Source organism: Ambystoma mexicanum, chromosome 3q (assembly GCF_040938575.1).
Source record: "Ambystoma mexicanum isolate Mex_15411 chromosome 3q, UKY_AmexF1_1, whole genome shotgun sequence".
Taxonomy (NCBI): Eukaryota; Metazoa; Chordata; class Amphibia; order Caudata; family Ambystomatidae; genus Ambystoma; species Ambystoma mexicanum.
Window position 1 is genome coordinate 904,417,774 of NC_090926.1, and position 15,902 is coordinate 904,433,675.

General features: G+C 46.0%; 1 protein-coding gene across 2 annotated transcripts in view; it reads left to right on the forward strand.

Moving 5' to 3' along the window:
* The window catches only part of CEP112 (centrosomal protein 112), a 3,147,769-nt gene that overhangs the window by 508,525 nt on the left and 2,623,342 nt on the right, over nucleotides 1–15,902 (forward strand). The window lies entirely within an intron of this gene.

The following is a 15,902-nucleotide window of genomic DNA, read 5'->3' on the forward strand; positions in this document are numbered from 1 at the left end:
CTGTCCATCGCTTCTCCCCTTAGAAATCCTCCTGGGTACTCCCATGCCGGAAACGGAACAGAGTGCATTCCCGAGGGTCATCGGGGCCATGCTGAGGGCGGGGAGGCTAGCATTGGCCCAAAAGTGGAAAAGCGCCTTAGCACCAACCAAGGAGGAATGGCTTTGTAAATTAAGGGTTATATTTACTTATGAAAAACTTACGGCAGTGAAAAACGATAAAGTCTCGGAGTTCACACAGGAATGGACAGCAGTTCTCCTCCACGATGAATGTGTCTCTATGCGACTGTAATGTTGGCTCCCAATATGTATCCCCCGGGCTTATCCCAGCGCCGGCCCTAGAACTGGAGACTGTCCATCATTTTGCTCTGAACCGCGCTGCTCCCACGATGTCAAATTGTATAACAAGTGCATATAACGATGTTCGAAAGTTCTCACTGCTGCTTCTGTAACCTGCAAAAACCTCAAAACTTGGTATGTTGCAAAATTGGGGGGGAGGGGAGGGTGGGGGAAGGGGATTATGTTGAAAAAGTTGGGGGGGGTGGGGCGGGAGGGGGGAGGCGGGATGGGATTAAAAAGTAAAAAATACCGTCAGTTATGTTTGCTTAGTGTATTGCTGGCAGGGATTGCTCGCGCACCCTACCTTATTTGTATTATGTCAATAAAAACAAAGTTAAAAAAAAAAAAACACATCTAGAAAAACACACAGGCACTAATGTTAAGCAGTTAAGGGAGGCCTGGCGGACACGGTACCTTTAAGTGGTGAGAATACTCCAGCGGGGGCAGTTGTTCCTGGCAGCGGATGCAAGTCAGTCTTTCGTCCGGGGGAAGAGAGGATCTCGTCGGGGAGGAAGACAGGAGTCCGTTGCACTGCCAGGGAAGAAACCAGCCGCGGAGTTCTCAGGTAAAAGGAGCGGTCCTTTTATTCGCGGTCCAGTGGTAAGTGGCTATCCGGTTGCCGGGGTGCTTGGCACGTTCAATTCGACCACAAGACGTCCTGGGATGCGAAGAAAAGAAGGTAAACTGGTTGTGCCCACCAGTCAGGGGAACAAGCCTCTCCTGCCGGGAGATCTTCTCTGTCGTCAGGAAGTGGTGAGTCGGTTCCTCAGGGCTCCACCGGTGGTGTCGTCGTGGTAGGTCGGCTCAGCATCTCCCACATCGGATTCTCAGGTCCTGTAGCGACTTCTGAAGTTCCAGTCCCCAAAGCCCTGCTTTTATGCAGCACACCCCCATTCACTCAGCCTAGCTGTCAATCAAACATGCTAAGTGGTGAGCCGGCCGGCTCACCACTTGGGCCAATCACACAAGACTGCGACTTGAGTTACCAAGGTAACTCAGTCCAGGGTGCCTAAACCCCCTCCCGCACCCCCTGTGGTACCCAGACAGAGTGGCACCACTTTTGGAGGCTTCTGTGGAGAAGCCCGCCAAAAAGTGGAACAAAGGGCTCGACTTGGGTTGGAGTCACAGAAGAGAACACAAACGCCATTTTAGAATCGAGTCCTGGCAAAAAATACCAACCGGCGAATTAATATTAAATAAATAAACCGGCGGTATGTTCGAGGCTATGAGAATTAAATAATTAAAGTTGGTAGCCTCGAACAATGGGAAAATCCCATGGGGATATATTCGCGGTCGAATATAAAAAGTAGTATCCACTGCCACCAACCAAAACTCGATCAGGGGGGACGGAGACGTGCAATCGGATTGCCCCGACCAGTACGTCCACAATATGATGGTTTGTACCGGTTTCTGTTAATAATTTGGGACTAGTAAAGCCAATGGTGACTTTACATACCCTGGGAGACAGTAGTCAGTTCCAGGGTATGGAGGCTGTGGTGGGGTGTCACTATGACACCCCTGTGTCACTGCACGGAGGGTGCTGTGTAACACACATAGTAAAAACACATGAGACCCTATGGAGTAAAGGACCCCATAGCCCATAAAACACATTACCAGTCAAAGGAACACCATAAATCATGTCCAAGAGTGGGAGAAAAAGAGTCTCACTCTTGGCAGGAGAGAAAAAAACAAACTCCAGAAATCCAGAAAAGCTGCTGGGGGACTCACTAGGTTAGGAAATTCAGCCTAAAGAGAGAATTCTCCCTAACATCTGATTAGGGAACTGTTGAGACAGCCCCAGAGAATCCCTGCATGTCAAGAGTTTCACCTGATAAAGGAAAGTTTCCCTCACTGATGCTTGATTTAGTGGCACCTCTATCTCGGTGCCCACCAAGGGTTTCTAGTCAGGGTGGGTAGTCATGGACAGGACTGGGCATGCTAGAGCTTTCTGTGGGCTGTCGTATTGGTACATGGCAACGTGAAGGGAGTTCCTCCCATGACACTGACGCCTCGGTACAGTGGTACCATTCTATTCGGCACTGCATTGGCCGTGAGCATTTGGCCTCTGTGCAAGGTGTTTTGCCGGGCTGCTTGCGGTGGCACATTAGGCAGTGTTTGGGCCTGTATATTGGGGCGTTTAGTGGAAACTGGGTGTAGGCCTGGTGTATCTCGTATGGTATGGAAGTGAACCTCGGTGACTGGGGTAGTGCTGGGGCATGTTAATAGTATGCAGTATACCCCTCCCCTGCCTGCTTCTACACTCTCTTGCAAAATGTGCCCACTTCCCACAGCTCCAACACTGAGACGGTCTCATACCACCTCTGGGTCCCATTTCACCGAGCCCCCTCTCTTCCCTTGAAACCCTCCTCTTCCCTGTTGCTGACCTTTTTGGTACCACTCTTGATACTGAGGTGGGGTTCCACTGCCCCACTGCCCCTGCCCTCCGCGTGGCCAAAACGCTACTTTCTTTACATCGGCACAAGCTGCAGCCGGCTCCACTGAATCCGTCTGTGTTCGCTGGCACTGCCCTCTTCACTGCTATTTTAGCTAACTTCTTCTGCACCAATTTCGCTTCCTCTGCCTGTAACCTTTGAGCTGTTTACTTCTCTTGCTCTTTAATCCTTTTGCAATGGTGTATTATTATAGTTTAAATCTCGGCCCCACCCCTTTGCCTCTATGCCCACTATCTTGTCAAGTGCTTTCTGTACTTCCTTGGGCAATCCCCTCTCAATAACCAAATAGAAAAGAGGAACTGATCGGTCCCACTGGTCACCCGTCTCCACTCGCCACATTTGCTGTACTTTGAAAATGTACTGAGCAGCATCTTCATCGTTCCCATGGTGTACTGCATTAGGGACTGCAAGTCCGGTGTGTCTGGGTACACCTGTTGCATTGCATCCCACACTTCTGCCCTGATATTGTTTAAAGGGGCCCCATTGTGTGCATCATCATCATCTAACTTCACCCCTAGGTATCTGGCCTTAACTCACACATCAACCAACCTGATCTCCCACAATAGCGACAAGTGAATTTGTCATGTCTCCCACCGCCAAGGGAATTCCTGCAGTCTGCTTTTCAAAGGCATTTATCCACTTTACAGTCCCGGCAGTAAGAGGCAGGAGCATTTTAATCAAATTATTCTTATCCATCTGTGTTCACGGCAAAAACGAAACCCGTCCAGGTTCCTTGTGCAATAATAGCAGTTGTATGCCCACTCCCTGTCTTGCTTTCTGTCAATTGCTTCCCTTTTTCCTTGCTACTGCTACACGGCCAAATCTGCTCCTCAATCGCTCGCCCCACAAGCTTTCTACCCAGGGTGTAGAAAGAACACTCCCCTTGGTGTGACCCGGATCATACAAAACAAAATGAAGGATTTATTTTCCCCATGGCTGGTACAAGCACCGAAATTAGGACTAATCCAAGTAATTTCTGGAGCCCCTTGTGCCTCACTTTCCTTGCCCTCGAATTCTTCCACACTGTCCCAGTCTCCTTCCTGTACCTCTTGGTGTGACTACGTACCAACCTCACTGTCCCATAACCTGTGCTTTCCGCCCCTCAATCTCAACTACCATGCTTCTCAATATGCACATCTTTGACTTTATAGCGGTGCTATAACATCTAAACAAAATGTCACAATCCCTTCACTCGCCCAACCCACACCCTGGTTAGCTCTCCCCTTCTATTGCCCTCAAACGTGCCAACTCTGCTTGCGTTGCCTCTAATGCCTCCTCTAACTCTTTCTGTGATTTCGTCTCCCGCTGTGTAATGCTGTTTGGGGTTGGTCGATATGGGGGTGCGGCGGTGGCAGACGAGGTCACATATGTTGGGTTGGTGTAGCCTGTGGCTGGGTGGTTGGTGAGTGGATAAAGCCCTTCTCTAAGCACAGACTACAGCACTTCCTCTGGCACTGTGATGGATACAATACTTGAGGTGGCACTATATTCACGCTAGGACATACACCCGGGGGTTTCCTCTACCATCTTCCACAAGTGCAAAATCTCTTTTTGCATCAGCAGTTGTTTACCTTTATACTTAGCAGCTAAGAACGTGCTCATGTGCTCTAATATCTCTCGGTTATTGGGACCATACTTTGTCCAGGGGCAGGGCATTCCCCCTTGGGTCTCTACCACCCACTGCTTGTGGTACTTCTTTATCTTATACTTGCAAAGAACTATACATAAACTCCAGCAGAGTCATTACCCCATATTAACAATAGTATATTCAAAAGAAGCTTCTAGTTGTACGTCTCACACACAGTTTTATTATAACCGTCAGAAACAGCCCTCCGTTTCCACCTCCCTGTCACCCCCCTGTTCACGCCCCCCTTTGTACTCAGTCCCATGCTTCTCAAACCTCAGACTCCAAATATTTTCACAGGCCCTCCTTCGGCCTCTGCCGAATTCACAATAACAGCTCAATACACTAAAACAATAGATTAAAATAACAAGCCAAAACAATAACCACTACTCTTCCTCTTTCCCCCACCCAGAAAATATTGGGCACAGGAATCTGAGCTATCTAACTACACAGAGCTCCTACTTTTGTATCCTCCTTATCACAATAAAAAATGCTGCCACCTTCTCCCCTTACTCGGAGAGGATCCCACACTCCTGTTTTCCTCCTCATTATCTCAATACAAATGATGATGATAATATAAAAAAATACAAAAAACGCCATGTGACCTTTCACGCTCTCGCGTCACCCCCACACACACACTTTTCACTTCCCCACTCACTCTTACCCCCTTTGTTGTCGCTCACAAGAGGTGTACTTACATTTGTGTGTTCCCCCGAGCTGCTCAGTCACAGGGTCCCAACAACGGCCTCCACTCTCCTTGCAGCTGCGCCCCACTTCAAAGAGCAGACAGGAATTCTGTGAAAATGGCGCCTGTACACCACTGCGGGTTGCGCGCTTGGGACTGGTCACTGTAGCTGGCCGCGGCCCCTCCAGAGATGTGGCCTGGAAGCCTCTGTCTTTGCAGGGGTCATAGGGGTCATGTCAGGGTCCCAAAAATTAAGCAAAACCCCTCAATGCCCACACCAGAAAAAATACAACCCGCTAGGGAAAAAGGCCCAGCACACCACTTGCAAGGAGAAAAAGGTTTTATTTCCACAAAAATAGAAATGAGCCAGCAAAGAACTCTGCTGCCACATAGCGTTCTGACAAAATCAGTATGAGCAAAACTTTAGGAAGGCACATAGCGTCATCAGTGACGTAAGTTACATAATGTACAAATCCAAATGGCTGGTGGGTGTGACCCTATATATAAGCTACCTGGTCATAGGGGATGCCAGGCCATTGGTTCCAGCCATGTCTGCACATCTTCTTCCACGTGGGCGCCTCCTTCTGCGTCATCAGGTACAAAGGTACAAGTAATTGGCAATTATGCGAAGAAAAACAATACATGCTTCATCTCTATCCAAAGACATGGACTAAGAGGAGACTTCGAAGCCATTGCTTCTAACAAACTGCAGTTCGATTCCAAACAAGATTCCAGATTCAAAGCTCCCCACCCTCGTTTTAGCTATGTTGTAGCTATGAGGTAAGTATTCCTTGAAGCTATTTGTTTTCTGACTAATTGTGATTAAAGGTACTACTCAGTTTCTTTTATAGATTGGTTTGGTCTTTGGAAAAAATTCATAGTTGTAAGGACTGGGGCGAGTAAGAGGGTCCATCCAAAGCTCTGATTACGTAACGGTAATCTTTATTACACCCAGTCATCCTCCTCACATTCCTATTCCTGTCATCCTGCCTCTCTCCCCCGGGAAGGACCATTGTCCACGGTCTTGCTTAATGGACGGGAGGTTTGTGTGTATTGAGACCTGCTTTATATTTCTCAAGGAAGGGTGCGGTAAGTAGGAACATTTCAATATAGCAGGTGTGGGAAAGGGTGGGGGAAGGGGCGCAGACTGATGTACTTTGTAAATGTAAGGACTGTGAAGGAAGAGGAGGAATAGGTGTAATGAAGAGTACTGTTAAGTAATTGGAGCATTCCCATTTGGGTGTCCAGTATGTTCCTCCACTTGCAGGCGTAATCTTGTCCGTTGGGCCAAGGTGCATTGTGGTACTTGTAGTTATTTGATGGAACTGTCTCCCTGGAACTATTTTCCATCTCTGAAGTCTGGGAATCTGTGGATGCTGGTAAAAAAAAAACTCTCTCCGGAACCACCTAAAAGAGACTAAAGAGGCTGATAGGCATTCGGTCTGGGAAGTCTGGTCTCTGCAAGACCAATGAGTGAGACAGATGCCCCCCTCATATCTCACATACCACCTCGTGGGTCCTTGGGGCAGGGGGAGCGCCCTTAGCAGGGTCAAACCCATGTCCCTGTCGCACTCCTACCTAGAAGACAGCCATAGGTTTTTCCAATACCTCTGTCACCACTTCTACCATTCATCAGTGGAGTCTCACAGAGATCCACCATCTAATCCATGATCTTCAGCCACTACATGGAGATCCTGGGAGCCCTCCTTGCCAGACACACATACAGATGGACTAATAAACTCTTGATTGCAATATGTACACAGCTTCCTTGAATAACTAACGCACACAAGGCCTGTGTAACTGTTATTCAGGGAAGCGGCCTAGAGGGAAGTCGAAGAGGACATTGGGTGGTAGAGGTAACTAATGGGGACAAGGGCAGTGTGGCGGTGGGGCCACGCAGCCAGAGTGGGAGTGCATGGGGTACCCCCAGTAATGGACAGAGGAAAGGAAGAGGAAGGCTAAAGACTGACCTTGCGGCATTGGGAGGGCTTTCACGACCTGAAAATATCCTTTAAAGACAAACATCAACTCAGTACATGCCTCCCCCTAATCCAGACCTGCAAGCCCTTTCATGGTGGAATTTCCGCCCCTCACAACATCACCAAACACACCTACATTCGGACCTGGTTGTCTGCAATGAACCCTGTCGGTCACCTATCCTTAAAAATTCAAATAGGAGAGAAAGTGCAGACAGTAGGGTTCTAACTATCCCTGCTGAGGAAAACCAAAGTAGTAGGCCTGACCCCACATGGATGGAAGAAACAATTTTCCACTTTAGCCACTATGAGAAGCATTTTGCAAGTGGGTGACTTCCTAATCAAAGGCTCTCTCTATATGACTGCTTAACGTCCACACGCACTAGCTAACCGTACAAGCATGCATCTTTTTGAAGGCCAGCTGTATCATATACAAAGCTGCCACCATGCACATTCCCTCTCACGTGGCAGACATCAACACCATCTCTGCTGGTCGGCGTATCATCAGAAGTCAGGGCCTGTCCAGACGATTGTATGGAATACATACATTAGATAGTCACCATCTAATGTATATCATCTAAGCAACCCCTACTTTTGCTTCCTGAAACTAATTTCACTCTTAATAAATTCCCAAAATAAAATTGTATGAATACAATTGTGTTTTTTGCTTATAAATGGATTTTTTGCAGCATATGTTTTTGTGTTCCCAAGCACCTGCTGTGAAAAAGATGTTAAGTCATTAGGTCTTGCTATAAAAAGCCTTCACTCTTTCTCAGTGCTGTTGCGGAAGTGTCTTGTTCCTTGATGCAAAAAAGTACTTTTGATTGTCATTTATAGTGTCAAGATCCACAACTTTGCATTCATACCACTGCGCTGTGCTCAAATCATGATGGATGCAGCTTTGCCTAGGTACAGGCTCTGTGGCGACAAGGAATGAAGAGACTGACCAAGTGGTGCCATAGTGGTTGCTATAGGCTTTTATCAAATAATAAACCAAACCTATCTATCCCTAACTCTAAGGGGGTTTCCCTACCTAAACTAAAGAAATGTTGGTGCTTATCGGGAAGCGTGTGTGAGTCAAAACAAAAAAGGCCCTGTCCCGGTCACAAAGGCTCCTACTCTATCCCTGCCACTACAACAAACCACACCTTAAAGTCCAGTTACTGTTCGTAATCCAGGAGAATGACTCCCTTCTCTTGGATGTCAACTGTCCAAATGCCTCATAGGCTGTTCAAAGCAAAAGTTCCACAACCGTTCCTGGTTCTCCCCAACCCAACAGAAAATAACCAGTCACATAAAGTTCTCTTGGGGCTAGGAGAATGTATCTCTTCTCCTAACTGGTTCCCCAATGTCTTTCACAGTTCCTAATAAGGTTTATAGCTTCCTTAGGAAGGTTTTCAGTCTCTAGGTTTTGTGCAAATCTTGATCCAGTCCCACTAGGATGATGAAGCTGTTCCTGGTGTCCCTCTCGACTCCCCAGTACCACCCGCCTGTGGCACTTGCCAGCGAACTGCATCACAACATTTTTTAATATCTTCTCTGTTTCTTTATGGCTTCAAGCGCAAAGAACATAACTACGACAAGGGTTATCTTCGTAACTTGAGGAAGGCAAGGCTAAGGCATTTTGCTGCAGAGAGGGACTCTTTGCAGGGCCTGGTTTTGACCGATCAGCAATGTGTACCAGTCTGACAACAGAAGATGATTAGGGTTTGGCTTGATTGACCAGCCCTAGATTATTCTGTGGTGTGCCCAGTGATCCTTTCGTTTAGATGGGGTTTCCCCAGCTAGTCAATGTTCGGATAGAGAAGGAATATAAACTATGCCTGGTCCTCCAACCCCTTTAGCCCCATCTGTTGTACTTTCCATGGTCGATAAGATAACCCCCTTTTATGATGTTGCAGGGAGTTGGGGTTTCGGGCTCACGGACAACATGTCTTCTCAATTGCTGAGGTTTGTGCATATAGTTCATATTATTACTGTTCTTCCTTGTTGCCTTCAGTTTCATGGAATGTCTTAAGATTTTCTTAAACAGTTCGTCTACCCCCTCCTGGACTTTTGTTAAATCCTGTTAGCTGTATTGGGGTCTGGATTCTTCACTGTGTCAGTAGGATTTCGGATGGCACCCCCAGCCTTCCTTGTTGTGGGGTGCCAATTCTTGGAGCCCTGCACTGCTTGTGTGTCTGATATCAACAGTGGCTTCGACCGGCCTTCTCATATAGGCCTGGGAGCCACCAGTACAAACCTGGGGTGGCGGTCTCAGCATAGTTGTGGGACCCCGCGGTCCCTCCACTACAGGAAACTCCACTGCTGTACACACACTCTCTTTCTGTTGGGCTCTCTGCTTGCCCTCTGAGAAGATGGTTTCTGCTTGTCAGGGGAATTAATCCGGCCGGAGCGAAGGACCCCTTGTTCTTGGTTGTGTTCTTATGTTTACCTGCCGGCCACCAGGTGTCTGATGTTTGGCGTTCTGTCTTGGTACAGAACGTTTGCTTCAGTCTCTGCTTCTACTTCTCCTCCCAGCACCGGAGTGGCCGACTTGGCATCCTCGTGCATTCTCCTGAACCATATCCTCCATGTCCCTCTCTTGGGGCGCCTTGTTCTTCCTTCTGTGATATGCTTGACCTCGATTGCCAAGCCCTTCTGTTCTCACACTCTCGACCTCAACCTCAGTCTCCGTTCTCATCCCGAGTCGGTCTCTCCAGCCTCGACTCGTTCTCGCTCTTTCTCCTCTTTGTTCTTTCTCTCTTTCTCGCTCTCCGGTTCTCTCTCTAGTACGCTCTCCGGTATCCTTCCTGCTACCCTTACGCCTTTGTTACTCATGCCCTGATATAGTTGGGTCTGCCCTGATGTTAACATGCATTCCATTGGCTTCAGCTGTTCTGGTGTTTTTCCCCACCAGTGTGTAGCGTTCTCTGGAGCTTCTTCGTGAAAGTACCTAAACCATCAATGTGGTTCGATGTTTCACAATAACACATGATTTTATGAGTTTAGACCCATATAGTTCAGGTCCTATCGTCAGCCTACCGAGTTGGGGTTTAAAGGGGCTTTGCTCCCAATCGCGTCCTTATCTCCAGGGTAGGAGTCTCTCTCCAAGAGAACCTCCCGCATGTTCCCACCCCTAGGGGGACTATTGGTTATCGGCCTCACCTCCCTACCCTCATGGAAAGGGGTTCTCCCCTGGGGAGAAGTGATGCCATCTGAAGGATCTTCAAGCTTGTGTTAGGTAAGAATTGATGTAGTAACACTGTGTGAGACAACACAACACTTATCTGCTTGATATTAGGTAACCCACCTTATGGAATATGTCTGTACTACACAAGTTGGTAGCGTGACTGAGCAGCCAGGCCTATCTCAAGCGGGGTAAATGTGAGCTGTAGAGCAGTATTAATGAAATTCGCAAATACAAGTAGCCAAGTAACACTTACACTCAAGGTTTCAGTTATAAATAATTATTTATTTAACATCAGTTTTAAATGAGCATTTTTTAAAAAAGGGCAATTTATGTAACAATCAAAATATGCTTTGAAAATACTCTTCAGGATCAGCATCAGTTAGTGGATACTCTTTAGAGATGCTCTTTACCCACTTCCTACATCTCGAGGTGACTTCATTCACAAGGAGAGTAATGGCATTGATATATTACTAGTTATACTTTGCGAATTCTGAGGTTGCAGAAAGGAAACTTTAAAGGAAGGAAAAGGTTAAAACAGGTTCTCAATCTTGGTGAGGACAATTAGTATTCCAATGAGATCTGGACAAGCCTTTCCCAGCAATAATAGTCTAAAACAAGTTACCACCTATGAGGGACAGAAATATCAAGTTCAGTGGGCTAGAAGAGTCTGCAGGGAGCCAGGACAGAAAAGTCAATTGGAACACAGTCTATGGAGCTGAGGAACCTCTCAGATAATAAAAGTCTTGCACAAAGTTAGAGTTTTGTAGAAATCACTTGTAGGGTCACAAGTTGTCAAACCTGTGAAAAGGAAAGCTGGAATCTACTCTCAAAGCAGCCATTGCAAATCTCAACTGAAAACAGCACAGCCAAAAAGACACTGAAGTAAGTACCCCAAGTCTAAACAGTACCTCTGGTTTGAAGAAGAGTGGTCCAGCTGGATTCTGTCCTGTTGTAGCGATGCAGACCCTGTGTTAATGAGCCTCAGTCGTGGCGACAAGAGGGAGGACGTCTGGAGGGCCCCTACTGCAATGATTTGGAGGTCGTTGACAGCTAGGGGTTCTTTTCCGATCAGTGGCACTTTGCGGTTTCAGCACGCGGTAAGCAGCACCACTGCGGATCTCGGATACCTGTTGGGCTTCCTTCATTCCTTTAGTCCTGCACTCTGGTGAGGGAAATCGAGCTCTGGTCGTTCTGGTTCTGTGGGGTCCTTGGGAGACTCCTGGAGCTTCTGGCCGGATTTCAGATGTTGCACTCGACTATGGATTTCTCAACCCCTGGCATTCGGTTCTTGCAGCAGCGAAGAAGTACAGCCAATTGGGGAGGATGGTCTAGTGGAGTTTGTCTCGGGGTTAGTTGGTCCCACTAACCCAGGGGAAGAAGTCATCCCTTCCGTAGCTCTTGTCGATCAGAAAAGGAGTTTCAGCACAGCAGCAGGGCTTCACCGGGAAATTCAAAGGTCCAGGAGGATTTAGCAAGCTTTGTTCACGTTTTTTTCATCTGGTGTTTCTCCCAGTGGCCGACTCTGACTCTACTCCCAAAACCTTTTGTATTTAAGCAGGTTTCTCCCATTCATGCACAGCCCAGGCTGTCACTCAAACAGCAGGGTGCCTTTCTTGAAAGGACAGCCAGCCAGCCAATCAGTACTTGTTGCATTCATGCACTCCTAGAGCCAAAGGACAGGGGAGTTTTGGGAATCTCCCTCACATCCTGTCTTTCCAGACACACTGGAGCTAGAGGCTGGTTTCAGGACTGAATCCCGCAAAAGGCAAAACAAAGGGCTCAAACCTGGTTTGACACACAGAGTGAAACCCAAGAAAGACCTCACAAATAGAAAATGGTGAAAAAATACCGGGCCATTTTGACAAAATGGTCACCCATGGGTGCTATACTGCAGATGAGTATTCAGCATGCGGTAGAAAAGCACAATGGTAGGAAAATTAATCCATTGCCACCTGCCATTTAAAGTAGTGAGGGTAACAACATTTTTTACATGAGAGTAGGATAAGGGGCTACTAGGTAACCCCCCACCACTCCACATATGATGGTGTGTGCTGGACCTACAAAGAGAAAAGGTAAGTAAAGTCATTTTCACTTTACTAATCTTGGGAACACTAGTTCTCACAAAAAAGGTATTTAAACCTTACGAGAAATCTAAAGGATGTCTGACACAGCACTAATGGTGGTGTGCGTCACCATACAAAAGGTAGATGACTATGGAGTTTGTCAGACTCCCACAAATAGAGGAAACACATAATACAAATCAGGTCAAAACAAATGAGAGAGTGAGAAAAAGGTCTCTTACTCCAGGGTTAAAATTAAAATACCTAAGTCCAGCAAAAGAGCTGTGCGTCTCTAAGGTTGAAGGGAATTAGCACAGAAATGAGAATTCTCCCTAACTGCTCCCCTCCAGTACTTAGTTCAATGTGCTAATTTTCTGAGTGTGACTTTTCCCTGCACTGCTTTCCGGTGCGCTGTGTAAATGAAAATTACGTTTTTACAGAATGCAGTTTATGGGTGAGATTGCCAAAAATCCTGTTTTTTGTTGCAGTGTGAATTTCATATTCTACATTAGCCGCCAGTTTTACTTGTTCAATAGAATTAAAATAGAAAGTTAATTTAGGAATCCCTGCAATAAAACAATTAACGTGGAGTGACAAAGAATCACGCATTTGTTTGTTAGAGCAGAATGGGTAGGGTTAACTCCTGTAACATTTCGGGGTACCACTCTGGAAGAATATAGGATACTTTTGTTAAAGGTGTTAGTGGTTGCACTCCATTTTCCCTCTGGGGGAAACTTTAAAACCATGCTTAAAACTTTTATGCATGCTTTTTTGGACGTTTTTTTTTTTGGCATACAAATCAATGAAAATCTGGTGGCATTGAGTGCAGAGTGGAATGGCCACTTCCACCGCCCCATCTACTCTGCCTGCGTTACCACCAGCATCTGATTTTGATGGTGGTAATGCAGTGGATGCCTATGTAACTGCGTTTTAATAGGAATCCACTGTTGCTGCCTTCCATGTGTGAACGCAAGCAGTAGTGGCACTATTTGGCTTAAGTGAAAAAAAGAATGATTTCACCTGTTTTTACACCCTTTTCCCACTTCGTAATTCAAATGATGGAAATTGCACTGATTGGATCCTTTTGCACACAAGTCCAAACGTATCTGGTCTTTTCCGTGCAATTTGTCCTGTTATGAAAATTGAAGAGGGAAAATTGGAGTGAGTGATATTTTCTGGGATAAAGTAAAAAAATATCAACAGTTTCAGGTTCTTGTCAAAGAAACCCAGGTGCAAATGTAAATTCCATGCAACACTCCATAGATTCACATCTGAAACGAAACGCAACAATTTGTTATTTGTAATAGTAGTCGTTGGGAGCAGTCCATGAGTAGCATAATGCAAAAAGCTGCGATACACTGAAAGAGCCCGGTCTAGTCGCTGAAATACACATCCATTGGTATAAATAATTTGATTTGGCATGGCACTTACTGTTACTTGCTCACTTGAAATGTGCTGAAGTGGTATTTTTGTACCATAATTAATTTATTTTACATGGCTTATTATTACGTCCACTTGCTTACTGGAGATAATTAACTCGCGCATAAAAGAACCAGAGTAAAACCTGGTGTCTTAGAAGAATTACTCATTGGTAATCACTACTGTGTCCAAAGTAATGGAGCCTTGCTCAAAATCGCCTTCTCAAAATGACTGTTCAAATTGTGTCTGCTTAAAGTCGGCCATTGTTAGATCCTAAAAGTAAATGTTAGTCTCCATAGAAATTGTTCTCCTCGCTTAAAAAGCACACTTATGTATTGATCTAAGATTTTTTTAAAAGGGGTTTTAACATCACCAGGTTGGATATCAATCAGTGTGAAAAGAAAAAGACCTGAAGACAAAACCTCTCTTGCTGTAGATCTGGGTCTTAGACGAACATCACCTTCACTTCAGACATTTCAATCGCTCCTTCAAATCAATTTTTTCTGTCTCTAATGGGTTTTATCTATCGCAAACCATGCTGGGAAACAATAGAGCACTGTACGGTTGAGGCGACTGGTGCCAGAGAAGGGAAAAGTGGTGCTGAGCTGGAGAAGATCAGTGGCAAATGAAATGTTCTTTGAAGAGAAATCTTCATTTTACTCCTGATCTCTGTGGTAGGGTACCCATCATATGTTCATCGGGATGCTTTTCCCCGACGTCTTGCATTGCATATTTTCCAGCACTGGCCTTTGCAGATGGATTTATAGGGGGTGGGGGGTCCCTTTGCCGTCACTGGCCTGTATCTGATGCAACCTATCTGACAGGGGATTCTGGCTTGTATTGGTAACCAATGCTGCTCTTTGGGGCTGAAAATGTTGTGGTTGAATGTTTCTGCTCCTTTACAATTGACTTTGGCATGCTGGAGAACTTTCAGTGGGGCCATGGTGGATGCTAGGATACAAACGAGAAGGAAGGTGCCACTGTTGGGAGTGGATAAGGGTCCTCAAGCCAAGTGTTAGGATGAAGGGCTTGATCTAGCGCAGAGAGAACGTTTATGTAAGGCAATTTGGGTTTTTTGAGTGATATGAGCTTTGTTGGAGTAATCGATATTGATGGTAAAACCGAGAGACTTGTGGCACAAGTTGAGGGGTGAATCAGCCAAGCTTTATTTCTGGGATAACATTTTTGATCTTTGGTGTGTATGGCTGAGCTACCGTCGTGGATACATGTCTTTGCAGGGTTCAGCTTGAGTTAAGCTCTGACATCCACTCCTAAATAAGGGAAGAACAGACTTTTATGCCGTGAATATTGTCGTAGGTGTTATCTTTTAGATGGAGCAGAGCGTTACCTGCGTTTTGGTGTAGCATGATGCTGTGATTTTCTAGGAGTTCCTACAGAGGTTTCATTTAGAGAGTTATTTGTTTTATGTAGTTATCTGATATTTGTGTGACTTCACAGGTCTTCCCATCTGGACGAGTTGATACACGTTTGCTATGTAGGACTCTCTTTATGAAGCCCTATGTCCAATACCAATAGGAATGCCTGTTGCCATGCCTTATCAGGCCCCTTCCTTTCTAATTTTCACTTAGCCCACCCCCTTCTTCTATGTCTATGCAAACCTGTCCTCCTCTGCGCCCTCTGGGGTCTCATTAAGCCTTCTGTTCCAGATCCTGAATCAGTATCTGCTGCTCCTATAAAATCTCTACTACACTATGCACAGCTCTTTTTAGCGTTGCAGCTATGTTTACGCTTTCTGAATCCCGATACTGGAGCAGGTAAATGTCAATTAGGCCTGAAGTTAAAAAACCAGTCCCAGAAAATGAGGATCCTTGAACTCTCCCCTTTCTCTGGACTCTCCCAAAAATAGTGAAAAGCTATCATACCAGGTTGAAATTGTGGAAAGAGGAATTACAGGTAGATTGACCAATCCTATTCTCATGTTGTGCCATCTCACTTGGAGCCTGAAATGGGAACCCGGTAGGTGCCAGGGTGGCCTGCTTCAGGTAGGCTGTAGTCCTTGCGCTTTCTGGTTTGACAACAGTGTTGGTTTAAAAGTGAAATTACAGTGTCACAGGTTGAAATTGGATGCTTTCTGTTGATATCATTGGATGTGTGCACCAAATGATCTATTGATGTACTCATTGCGTTTGTCAGCATGCTTTGCAATGTGTACAATA